The sequence below is a fragment of the Fukomys damarensis genome, unplaced genomic scaffold, assembly GCF_012274545.1.
Source record: "Fukomys damarensis isolate Sample0158 unplaced genomic scaffold, DMR_v1.0_HiC HiC_scaffold_35, whole genome shotgun sequence".
NCBI lineage: Eukaryota > Metazoa > Chordata > Mammalia > Rodentia > Bathyergidae > Fukomys > Fukomys damarensis.
The window spans coordinates 48146983-48158872 of record NW_022900947.1 but is presented as its reverse complement, the minus strand read 5'-3'; the positions used below and the strand labels follow the sequence as shown (position 1 = coordinate 48158872).

General features: G+C 35.8%; 1 pseudogene; it reads left to right on the top strand.

The window, feature by feature from the left end:
• Positions 1–5801: 5801 nt before the first annotated feature.
• Positions 5802–11337, top strand: LOC109118138 (annotated as a pseudogene).
• The last annotated feature ends 553 nt before the right edge of the window (positions 11338–11890 follow it).

Sequence of the window (11890 nt, the reverse complement as noted above, 5' to 3'; positions counted from 1 at the left end):
GTGACTTATTCATTTCACTTGGGAGTATATCCTCAAAATGTACCCATTTACCTATGAATGAATCTAATTTATCATTCTTTATGGCTGAGTAGGATTCCATATTATAGAAAAACCACATCTTCTTTATCGAGTTTCCAACTGATGGGCAAATGGGCTGTTTCCAAGTTTTAGCTATTACAAACTGTGCCACTATAAACATGGGTGCACATATGTCACTGTGATATGATTCTTTTAATTCTTTTGGAAAGATACCCAACAGAGGGATGGCTGGGTCAAATGGAACCTCTAGTCCAAGCTCTTTGAGGTATCTCCATATTGAATTCCACAGTGGTTGCACCAGTCTGCACTCCCACCAACAGTGGAGAAGAGTTCCTTTGTCCCCACAACTGCACCAGCATTTGTTATTGTGTGATTTCTTGATAGCAGACATTCTTTGTGGGGTGAGGTGAAATCTCAGTGTTGTTTTCATCTGCATCTCTCGAATGACTAGTGATATGGAACATTTTTTCATATATTTACTTGCTGCTTTTACTTCTTTGTCTGAGAAATGTCTGTTCATTTCAGATGCCCTTTTTTGAATTGGGTCTTTATATTTGGGGAGGCTGATTGTTTTGAGTTCTTTATAAATTCTAGATAATAGTCCTTTTTCTGAGGAGCAGCTGGTAAGAACTTTTTCCCACATGATAGGTTGTCTCTTAGTTCTGTTGATGGTTTCTTTTGCAGTGCAGAAGATTTTTATTAAGATGAGATCCCAGTTGTTGATTCTTTCTGCTAGTTCCTGTGCTAATGAGAATTTGTTCATAAAGTCTTTTTCTATGCCAATGTCTTCCAGAGCTCTGCCTAACTTATCTTCCAGCAAGTTTAGTGTTTTTGTTTTTATATTTAGATCGTTAATTCATTGGATTTTAATTTAGTGCATTGTAAAAGATAAGGGTCTAGTTTTAATCTTTTGCAGGTTGAGATCCAGTTTTTCCAACACCTTTTATGAAAGAGGCTATCTTTCCTCCTCTGTGGACTGTCAGCTCCTTTGTCCAAGATGAGGTAGCTGAGTGCATCAGGAGTTATTTTTGTGTCTTCCAATCTGTTCCACTGATCCTCAGGTCTGTTTCTTTGCCAGTGCCATGCTGTTTCTATCACAGTGGCTTCGTACTATAGTTTCAAATTGGGAATTGTTATACTTGCTGCCATGTGTCTGTTGCCCAGGATGGCTTTTGGTATTCTAGGTCTCTTCTGGTTCTAAATGAATTTTTGGATTCTTCTTTCTAGTTCTGTAAAATATAGTGTTGGGATTTCAATTGGTATTGCATTGAATCTGTATAGCAGTTTTGGTAGTATGGCCATTTTCAGTATGTTGATACGAAGGGGACTTCTTTCCATTTTCTTATATCCTCCTTGATCTCTTTTTTCAGAGTGCTGTAGTTTTCAGTGTAGATGTCTTTTGCTTCTTTTGTGAGATTGATTCCCAGATACTTCATTTTTGGGGTGCTATTGTGAAAGGAATGGTTTCCCTCATTTCTCTCTCAGTGAGTTTGTTATTTGTGTACAAGAAGGCTATTCATTTTTGGGTGTTGACCTTGTATCCACCTACTCTGCTAAAAGTGTCTATTAAGTTGAGAAGTCTTTTGGTGGAGTTTTTTGGGTCTTCAATGTAGAGTAGCATATCATCAGCAAATAATGACAGTTTAGCTTCTTTCTTTCCTATCTTTATTGCTTTAATTTCTTTCTCTTGTCTAATTGCTATGGCTAATGTTTCGAGAACTATATAAAAGTGGAGTGGTGATAGTGGGCATCCTTGCCTTTTTCCTGATTTTAACGTGAAAGTTTTCAGTGTTTGGCCATCTAATATGATGTTGGCTGTTGGTTTTTCATAGATAGCCTTTATTAAATTGAGACATAGACCATCTATTCCAATTTTTGCAGAGTTTTTTATCATGAATGGGTGTTGAATTTTGTTAAATGCTTTTTCTGCATCTATAGAGAGGATCATGTTGTTCTCGTGCTTGACTTTGTTAATATAGTGTATTACATTTATTTACTTATGTATGTTGAACCATCCTTGCATCTCTGGAATAAATCCGACTTGGTCAGGATGTGTGATCTTCTTGATGATCCTCTATATTCTGTTTGCTAGTATCTTATTGAGGATTTTTGCATCTATATTCATGAAGGAGATTAGCCTGTAGTTCTTTTTTTAATTAAATCTTTCCCAGTTTTGGGAATCAAAGTGATATTTGCTTCCAGGAATGAATTTGGAAGTATTGCTTTGCTTTCAATTTCATTGAAAAGTCTGAAGAGTAATGGCAGTAGATCTTCTCTATATGTCTTGTAAAATTCATCAGTGAACCCATCAGGACCTGGGCCTTTCTTTGTTGGTAGATTTTTAATTACATTTTTAATTTCATTGATTGTGATTGGGGTGTTTAAAATGTTTTTATCTTCTTCATTTAATTTTGGTAATTCATAAGTATCTAGAAATCTGTCCATTTCTTCTGTGTTATCCATTTTATTAGAGTACAGGTTCTCATAGTATGTATTAATGATCCTCTGGATTTCTGTGGGATCTGTTGTGACTTCGCCTTTTTCATTCCTTATTGCATGAATTTGAGCCTTTTCTTTCCTTTTTTTGATAAGATTTGCTAAGGGTTTATCTATTTTATTCTTTCAAAAAAAACCAGCGCTTTTATTTATTTATTTTTTGTATCATTTTCTTAGTTTCCATTGTATTGATTTCTACTTTAATCTTTATAATTATAAACTATAAATTATAATCTCTTGTTCGACTTTTGGGTTTTTCTTGCTCTTGTTTTTCTAGGCGTCTAAGAGTCATTGTTAGGTTGTTTATTTGACCTTGCTCTGTTTTCCTAATGTGGGCATTCAGTGCTATGAATTTTCCATGTAGAACTGCTTTCATTGTGTCCCATAGATTAAGTATTGGCATTTTCATTTATTTGTAAAAACTGACTGATTTCTTCTTTGATTTCCTCTGTGATCCATTGATTGTTCAGGAGAGTGTTATTCAATTTCCTTATGTTTTTGAAGTTCCTATGGTTTCTTATGCTATTGATCTCCAGCTTTATTGCACTGTGATCTGATAATACACAGGAAATAATTTTAATTCCTTTTTATTTATTCAAACCTGTTTTGTGAGCTAGTATGTGATCTATCTTGGAGAGTTACCCATGTGCAGCTGAAAAGAATGCATATTCTGATTTTGTGGGGTGGAATCCTCTATACACGTCTAATAAATCCATGCATTCAAAAGCTTGTTTAATTCTAGTATTTCATTGTTGATTTTTTGCCTAGATGATCTGTCTATTTGTGATAGTGGGGTATTCAAATCCCCCATTACAATTGTATTAATAGTTATTTGGTTTTTCAACTTACTTAATATTTGTTTTATATAGTTGGGGCATTTATATTTGGTGTATATATGTTTACGGTCTTCATTTCTTCCTCTTGGATTGTTCCCTTTACAAGGATGTAGTGGCCTTCTTTGTCTCTCTTAATCAGTTTTGTTTTGAAATTTGCATTTTCTGAGAATAAGATTGTTGTCCCTGTTTTTTTCTGGGCTCCAGTCCCATGAAAAATTGTTTTCCATCTTTTCACTTTCAGTCTATGAGCTTCTTTTGCACTATGTGTTCTTCTTGTGTACAACATATTGTCAGATTTTGCTTCTTAATCCATTCTGCCAATCTTTTTCTCTTTACTGGTGAATTGAGGCCATTGATGTTGATAGTTATAACTGATATGTTATAACTTATTATTGTCATGTTATTGTGCTTTTGTTGACTCTTTTTATTTTTTGTCCTCTACTTTTAGTTTCTTGCCTTGGCTATTTGATTTGCTCTCTTGGCCCTCCTGATGTTGTGATCTTCGTTGTCTTTTTCTAGGATATTGTTTAAAATTTTTTGTAGTGCTGGTTTAGTATTCATGAAGTTTCTCAAGTGTTCTTTGTCATGGAAATATCTTATTTCTCCATTCATTTTGAAAGAGAGTTTTGTAGGAAACATCAGTCTTGGTTGTAGGTTGTTTTCTTTTAGGACTTGAAATACCTCACTCCAGGCTCTCCTTGACCTGAGGGTTTGTGTTGGAAAGTCTGCTGTGATTCTGATGGGCTTTCCTTTGCATGTGATTTGTTTCTTTTCTCTTTCTGCTTGTAGTATTTTGTTCTTCTGTTGGGTTTCTGGGATCTTGATTATTATATGTCTAGGTGGAGATTTTTTTTTTTTTATCTTGGCTAGTTGGTGCCCTATATGCCTCACTTATCTGTATGTCTAATTCTTCCCCTCTGTTTGGGAAGTTTTCTGTCATTAATTCTTTGAACAGCTTTTTTAAGTTATTTGCATTTTCTCCTGGTACTTCATGGATTTCTATCAGTCTTGCTATTCTTCTTTGCATCATGTAGGAGTTGTTGGATCTCTTTCTCATGATCCCTTACTGTTTTTAAGAAACTTTCTCTTTTCACAGTCACTGTCTGCAATCCTATCTCCTATATCTGAAATTCTTTCTTCGTAATCTTTTATTCTGTTGTGTATGCTTTCAATAGAGTTTTTAATCTCCTGTATATCTGTTTGAATCTGTTTAATGGATTCCATTTCTTTCTTATGTTGGGTGTTCGTTGTTTCCATTTTTTTTCTAATTCTGGGCCTTCTTGGTTTCTATTGTGTTCCTAAGCTCATCTATTTTTTTGTCATTTTCTGTTCTGGAGTCTCGTATCATGTCTTTCATTTTGCTCACCATCTCTATGGTCATCTGGGAAATAATTTCTGTTTTCAGTTTTCTAGAGTTTGACTGATCAATTTTTTTGTTTGTTTGTTTGTTTTTTTACTTCCTGTGCTATGAGTTTTGAATGTCCTGGAGGTTTACTATGTGACTTTTCATCCTCCTTTGCCCTACTGTTTGCCATTGGTGGACTGGAAGTCTGTCTTTGTGTCTTGCTTAAGTGTTTTATCATCTTTATTTTTGATGTTGGGTTACCCTTGATTCAATCTCTGGGTCATTAAAACTTCCTGATATCATTGCATCCCAGTCTTTGATTCTCTAATGACTTATAGACATTCTCATTTCATAATTGAGAAAACAACTCATGAAATCAATCCCTATCCTTTATCCCAGTAGATACAATCAGGAACACAATAGGATCAATCACCACCCTTTATAGCCTGCCATACCTCTGTAGAGTCCGTCCAAGAAGTGGCTCAATCAGGGGATCTAAGAGCAGGGTTTGGAGGTGAAGGTGCTTAGCGGCACCCATACGGCTACCCTCCTGGTGTTGGGTCAGAGTCAATCAGTGGTACCCACTGAGAAAGGCGTGTCTCCAGAGGAGGCCCATAGATCTGGCAGGGCCACAAAGCAGAGGGGGCTCTCTATTTTTCATTATTTTAAACATGAAAAGACATAAAATATAAAAATATTTCTCCTATGTTCTTTGTTGTTGTCAGGGCTTGCAAGGAAATAGATTTAATATAAGACCCAAAGTTCATAGGATTATTTTATAATGTTCACCCAAAAAGTCAACTGCAGAGGAGTGCAAGAGATCTACCTTCAAACTAGAGATCCAAAGAATCCAGCCAAGGATATGGATCCCATAGCATTGTCCTCCAGAGGTCTATCTGAAGGCCTAGTGTCCAAGGCAATGTTCTCCAAAAGTCCAGCCAGTGGCCTAGAAGCCAAGGCAATTTATCATGGTTGTCTGTATCAGTGATCTGCACTAGGAAGGCCCAAAGGTCAGTGATGAAAGCTAGAAAGCCTGGTCCAGCACAGTGAAGGGTTTGTGCCACTAAAGCCAAAAACTGATGCTCATGGCAAAAATCACAGCTCCCTTGACAAGAACAACAGCCATTCCCAGGGACAGTGATGACCCAAGCTCCTCCATTGATGAGTACAGCCAAGTTTGCACCAGGAAAACCACCTGCAGTAAGCTTCTCCAGAAAAATCAACAGTCAATGATTTTGCTCTCCAGTTTTCTTTCTATGCAATCCTCAGGTGGGTCTTTCATTCCCAAACCACACTGATTCAGTTCAGCTGGGTGTTCCAAGTTCACTATTAGTTAATCCACCACACTCTTCCTCTAAGACATAGCCCAAAATGTGCCTTGACTCTTTTATTTTCCCTACTTTAGTTTAATGATAGACTAGGACTTAAGTGCATATAATCAAATGTGGTTTGAACTTAATCTCTGATGGTAGGCTCAACTTTTGGATACACAAGTGCCCCCATGAGTCAATGCTCAATCTCCCTCCATAGTATTAGGCCAGTAGTGTCACCTGGGTGGGGAATTGTATAACCTCCTACAAGGGTAGTTCCATGGCACAAACACCTTCCCATGAATTCTGGGGATAATACTTTAAGTGACATATAATTAAATTCACATTCAGTTTTACTAATAGCGTTCAGAAATAAATACTTTGTATATTTATATACACACAAATAAGTGTTTTGAAATAGGGTTTTTTCTCTTTTGACCTGTCTCTAACACAGACTTGATGGATTCATTACGATTCTATTCTATTTCCTATTCATTCCTAATGCTCACTGAAATTGCAGGTCTTTCTGTTGCAATTACTCAATAAAGAAATACTTTTAAATAGAAGATTATGAAAACATTTAATAGTACTTCCATTGGAGCCAAAAATTAGTGCATGTACAAATATTATTTTATAAGAAATGCACAATAAATAGAAAAGCTATGATTAGATATTTTTCTTCATGCAGGTTGCTTAAGCTTAAATAGAAACAGTTAAGGAATACTGTATTTTCCCTTCTATGTGACGTTAAATGTGAAGAATTTGGTTCACAAACAGCAAAGGATTTAAATATTATTTTACTATATATTAAATGCCACATGCACATATATTGTGTTTTTATTTTAATATGTCAGTATTTTCAGTCACTTTCTCATCACTAGGACAAAATACCTAGCACCAAAAAATTTAAGGAGGAGAATTTTAACTTAGCTTATGGTTTCAGGGGGTTCAGTCCATGGTTGGCTTGGTGCCAGGCAGAAACAGCATAACAGAATGGCTCAAATCATAATACCAGCCAGTTAGCAGAGTGAGAAGGAATGAACAAAGGTAAAAAAATACACCTTTCTAAAGTAATCCCCAAAGATCCACCTCTAACTAGGCCCCACATCTTATGAGCACATTCATTTGTGAAATAACTAGTGGATTAATTTATTAATTAGTGTAGTGTTCCCTTCATCCATTCACCTTCCAAAAGATTCATCTTTGTATATTTGACAATTTGAGGGATGTGTTAGATCTAGAACTATAACAATCAGTATAGATAATGTATTTTAAAGTAAAGTTTTTAAAAAAGTATTCTAAAAAGAAATGTAAGTTTTACATTAAACAATAGTCCATAGTCAAAGTTCTGAAGATATTTAATTAATTTAATATTTTATTAGAGTAACTCTCACTTGCAATTAATATGTAGTTTCACATGCAACTTCATACAATTTGCAAACTTTTTATAATAAAAATGTAAAAACAGTAACAAAAATGAAGGACATTATCAGCTGTGTTAATGTTTTTAGAATTGGAAGGTCCACAAGTAGCAATTCTTTTCTTTCTCTTCATATGAAATTTTTTGCACAATTGTTCTCATTTCTAAAATAAATGTAAGCTATATTAGATTGTTGCTACTAAATATTTAATTTTCATATTGCTTTATTAGCTTCAAAGATGTAACAGTGCATTTCTAGGTGTAAGTCTAAAGAGAATAAAATCAGTATATCAAAAGATGTGTTTATTGCATCATCATTCATAACAGCTATGATGCAGAAACAACTTTAGTGTCTGTTCATCAATGGGTAAATGGATAAAGAAAGTATTATATCTACATAAATATGAAAGTGAATATTATTCATCTATAAAAAGGGTGAATATCATGCCATTTTCAACAGCAGGGCTAAAGCTGGAGAAAATTGCAAAAAATTAAATAAGCCAGATATATAAAAACAAACACTGCATGACTTTTCTTGGATGTGGAATCTGAAGAAGTACAGTTGATAAAAGCAGAAAGTGGAATGGTGATTGGCAAAAGTGAGAAATTGGAAGAATAGGGAGATACTGGGAAAAGGGCATAACCTTTCAGTTATCCAATATCAACATGTTTGGGAGATCCAGGGTACAGTACAGTGCTTATAATTAGTACTAATGCACTGTATCCTGGGAAATTGCGAAGACTGCTAATTGTTGACTAATGCACACGAAGGTACCTGTGTGAGTAGATGGTTATATTACTTAGTTTGATTTTGGTAATTTTTTCATATACTCTGGATATCAAAACATAACATTTCATACCTTAAATACATATAATTTTATTATTAATTATACTTCAGTAAAGCAGGAACAATATATCCATGAGCAAAATCAGAAATAGTGCCATTTGAACACTTAATATGACTGAATTTGTAAGGAATGTTTATTATTGGTAGTTCTTCATAAATTATAGTCTAGGTAATTGAGTTACAAAAATTAGCTAGTTTTACTATAACATAGATACTTGTAGTACAAATGGAGAGATACTGAAAACATAGTTAACATATTTTACATCTAAATTTGACTTCTATTATTCACAAATTATTAGGGAAAAATGAACTCAGAGCTTTTAAAGTTTTCTGAAACTGCAAAGAGCTTTAAATTTCTTATCCATTTCCTTCTTTTAGTTACTAGGAAATAATCCTTTGCTTCTTTTAGTTACTAGATCAATTACAGCTTAATAAAGAAACAATAATATAATAATTTCAACAAACAAAATTTAATATAATAATATTAAGGGTAGATGGAAATAGAGTAACACATTTAGCTAGTAAGAAATTAGGAGAATTTTAAATATGTGAATCACAGATATACTGAAAATAATAGTGTGTATAGTACTTCCTAATCACTGTCCCAATGGTGGAACTAGAGCATCCTAATTAGTATTTCTTCCCTGCCAGGCTTGAAATCCAGACTTCCTGAGAAACCACATTGTCAAGACTGGAGGAATGGCAGAGAAATTGCTGTACAGGTTTTTGGCACAACCCCAGGGACTTCCAAAAAATCTGTAATTCCAAGGTGCTGCTCCTTAAAATTTGCTTTGAATCAAAATAAAGGCTATTGGGTGCTATAATTAATTTGACAAGTGTCCCCCAATAGTCCATGGGTTAAAGGTTTGGTCCACAGGGTGGTATTACTGGGAGGTGATGGAGCCTTGGGAGGTGGAGCCCAGTGTGAACTCTAGCTCATCGGGGCTGACTCTCTGGGGACATTCTGAACCCATGACCTTGTGCACATTTGCTTCCTAGCTGATGATATAATCTCTTCTGCTCTGGCCTATGCTCCTCTCCATTGCGATCTGGCACCAAGTGGAGCCACTTGATCATAGATTGGAAACTCCAAAACTTCTAGCTAAATAAAACTTATTTTATAGGTTAATGATCTTATTAAGTATTTAGCTACAGAAATGTGGCATCTAATTATCAAGAGGAGCTGCTGATTTCTGGGTCCGGCTGGTTTCCATGACTGCTGAACCAGGCCCCAAAATGCTACAGGCTAAGAAAACACATTAGGACCAGGAAGAGAAAGCCCCATCTATCTCAGCATCTGGGTAGAGCACTCAACTGGCAAACCTGAACATTAGTTTAGCTGACCTAAGAGAATTAATAAATTGCTATTTATCTCATCAATAAAGTTGTACTTCCTACCTTGCATAGCTAGAACTGATTCATCTACTATTTTTGTTTTCTTTTCTTACTAGAATATGAAATATATGAGCTTTTTAAAAAAATCTTTGTTTTCTTCTTTCTATTGTTTATTGAAGACGACAGCTTTATCTTTCTCATAGCATTTTTCAATTATGAGCAAAGTTTATTTTAAATACCATGGAAAAACCACAATGCCAATGAAATTCTGAAAGCCTTATAAATCCTTCATTTAAAAAAAATACACGATTCATATATGATCCATTGCACTGTATGCATTTATACATTTTTTTTAACTTTTTGTAACTTTTAAAATAAACAGGATACAAAAGACTAAGAATAAAAAAGGTTTGAACCTCACTGCATGGGAGACACATCTAAAACAATAAATCCATCCAGTTTTGCACTCTTCTCACAATAAATCCTCAAACCTCAGCATTCCAGAGCAATCCCATACAGCTAGGAACCTGGTGAAAAACTTGTTTGTTTCCCGCTTACTAAATTAACTCTATATTCCGTTATTTGACAAAATACACCTTCACATTCTGAAGCCAACTTACTGGTTTTCATCCTTTAGTTCCCTTGAATTTATCTTCACTCAAGACAAAATGTCACTCTTTCCTCAAAAATACATGTGTTATTTATTCATGGGTCTTTTTTTCTTTTTCTCTTTAAAAAAAAACCCCAACATTAATAAGTCAAGCGATCATGTCCATTTGAAGGAAATGAAAGAAATCTGTTTATTTTTTAAATAGTAAATTAATATATCTAATATATCCAAATATTACTTACTACATCCTAAGTGCTAAAGGTTAATTCTTATTTTTATTACTAATGTTCTCAATTCCATCATTTGTGAAATAGACTTTGCCACTGCTGAAAGGTTTCCAGTCCTTTGCATAGAAAACTAAAGAGCAGTCTGAGTGTCCGGGTTTCCGTGGATCTGTCTCTAGCTTCAGTAGTGTTTGGATAGAACAGACCCGGGTAGGCCCTCGCTTTCAATCTCCACCCACCTTCCAGTTACAGGTTTCAGGGCCATCTTCTCTCCTACCTCTTGCAACACCATTCTTTTGGGGTGAGCTCCTTGTGACTGAACAGTAGTGACTTCTAAGATTTTCCAGAATTGTTCCGCCAGGGTGGAGGCTGCTGGCAACTGCCTGGTGAATCCGCACCTGAGGACCTCCCACACCACAGCTACCTCCCTCTGGGCTGCTATTTCCAATGAGAGGATGGGCTCTGGTGGGCATGGGCCATTTCCTCAGCTAGTTGGCCTAGGAGAAATACCAACATACCCAGCGTCTCCCAAAGATGCAGAAACCTTTTGAAGATGAGTAGGGTGAAACTCTGGACGTCCTGGAAGCTGTCCTGACCCTGAGGAAGAACCTGAACCAAGCTTTTCTGGATGTTCATGCCTTGGGCTCTGCCAAGACAGACCCCTATCTCTGTGATTTCCTGGAGAATCACTTTCTAGATGAGGACGTGAAGCTCGTCAAGAAGGTAGGCGACCCCCTCACTAAGCTCAGCAGGCTAACCAGCCCTCAGGCTATGCTGGGAAGTACATCTTCAAAAGGCTCACCCTCAAGTGCGAGGCCCCAGGCCGGCAGTCTCTGAGGGGCTCCTGTCCACCTGGCATCCGGGCTTCCACCTAACCCTCTCCCTGCAGTCATGAAGTACCCTTTTCACCTCCCTAAAGCCCCAAGTCTTGGATCACAAGAAAATAAAGCATTTTTCAGAAAAACAAAGAAAAAAAGAAAAGAAGAGAAAGAGAAAACTAAAAAGCAGTGAGTCATATTAAATCTAAAGTGACCTGAGTCAATTACTATGCTCCACTGACATAAGAATCAGATGGGTTAAGGGTTAGCAGTAACATAGTCCTAAGGACCCCAATTTATGGTGAAAGTAGAGAAGAGAGATGAAGGTATCAGAAGAACAGATGATTGCTGGGAAAACAAAACAAAAGGAGCCTACTACCCTCAAATGCAGACAATCATTGTACCATAGAATTTGATGGTAACAGAATGCTACCTATTTCTTGACAATTCAGGTATCTCAAAAATCACTTCCAATCCCATTATTATATTTTATTCTATTTTTCACAATCACATTAATTTAGAGAAAACATCTGAATGGCACATTTTATGAGAGGCAGTAGTAAAACACAGTTATTTTAATTAGATATGGCATTCTAATGGATAATTGTCT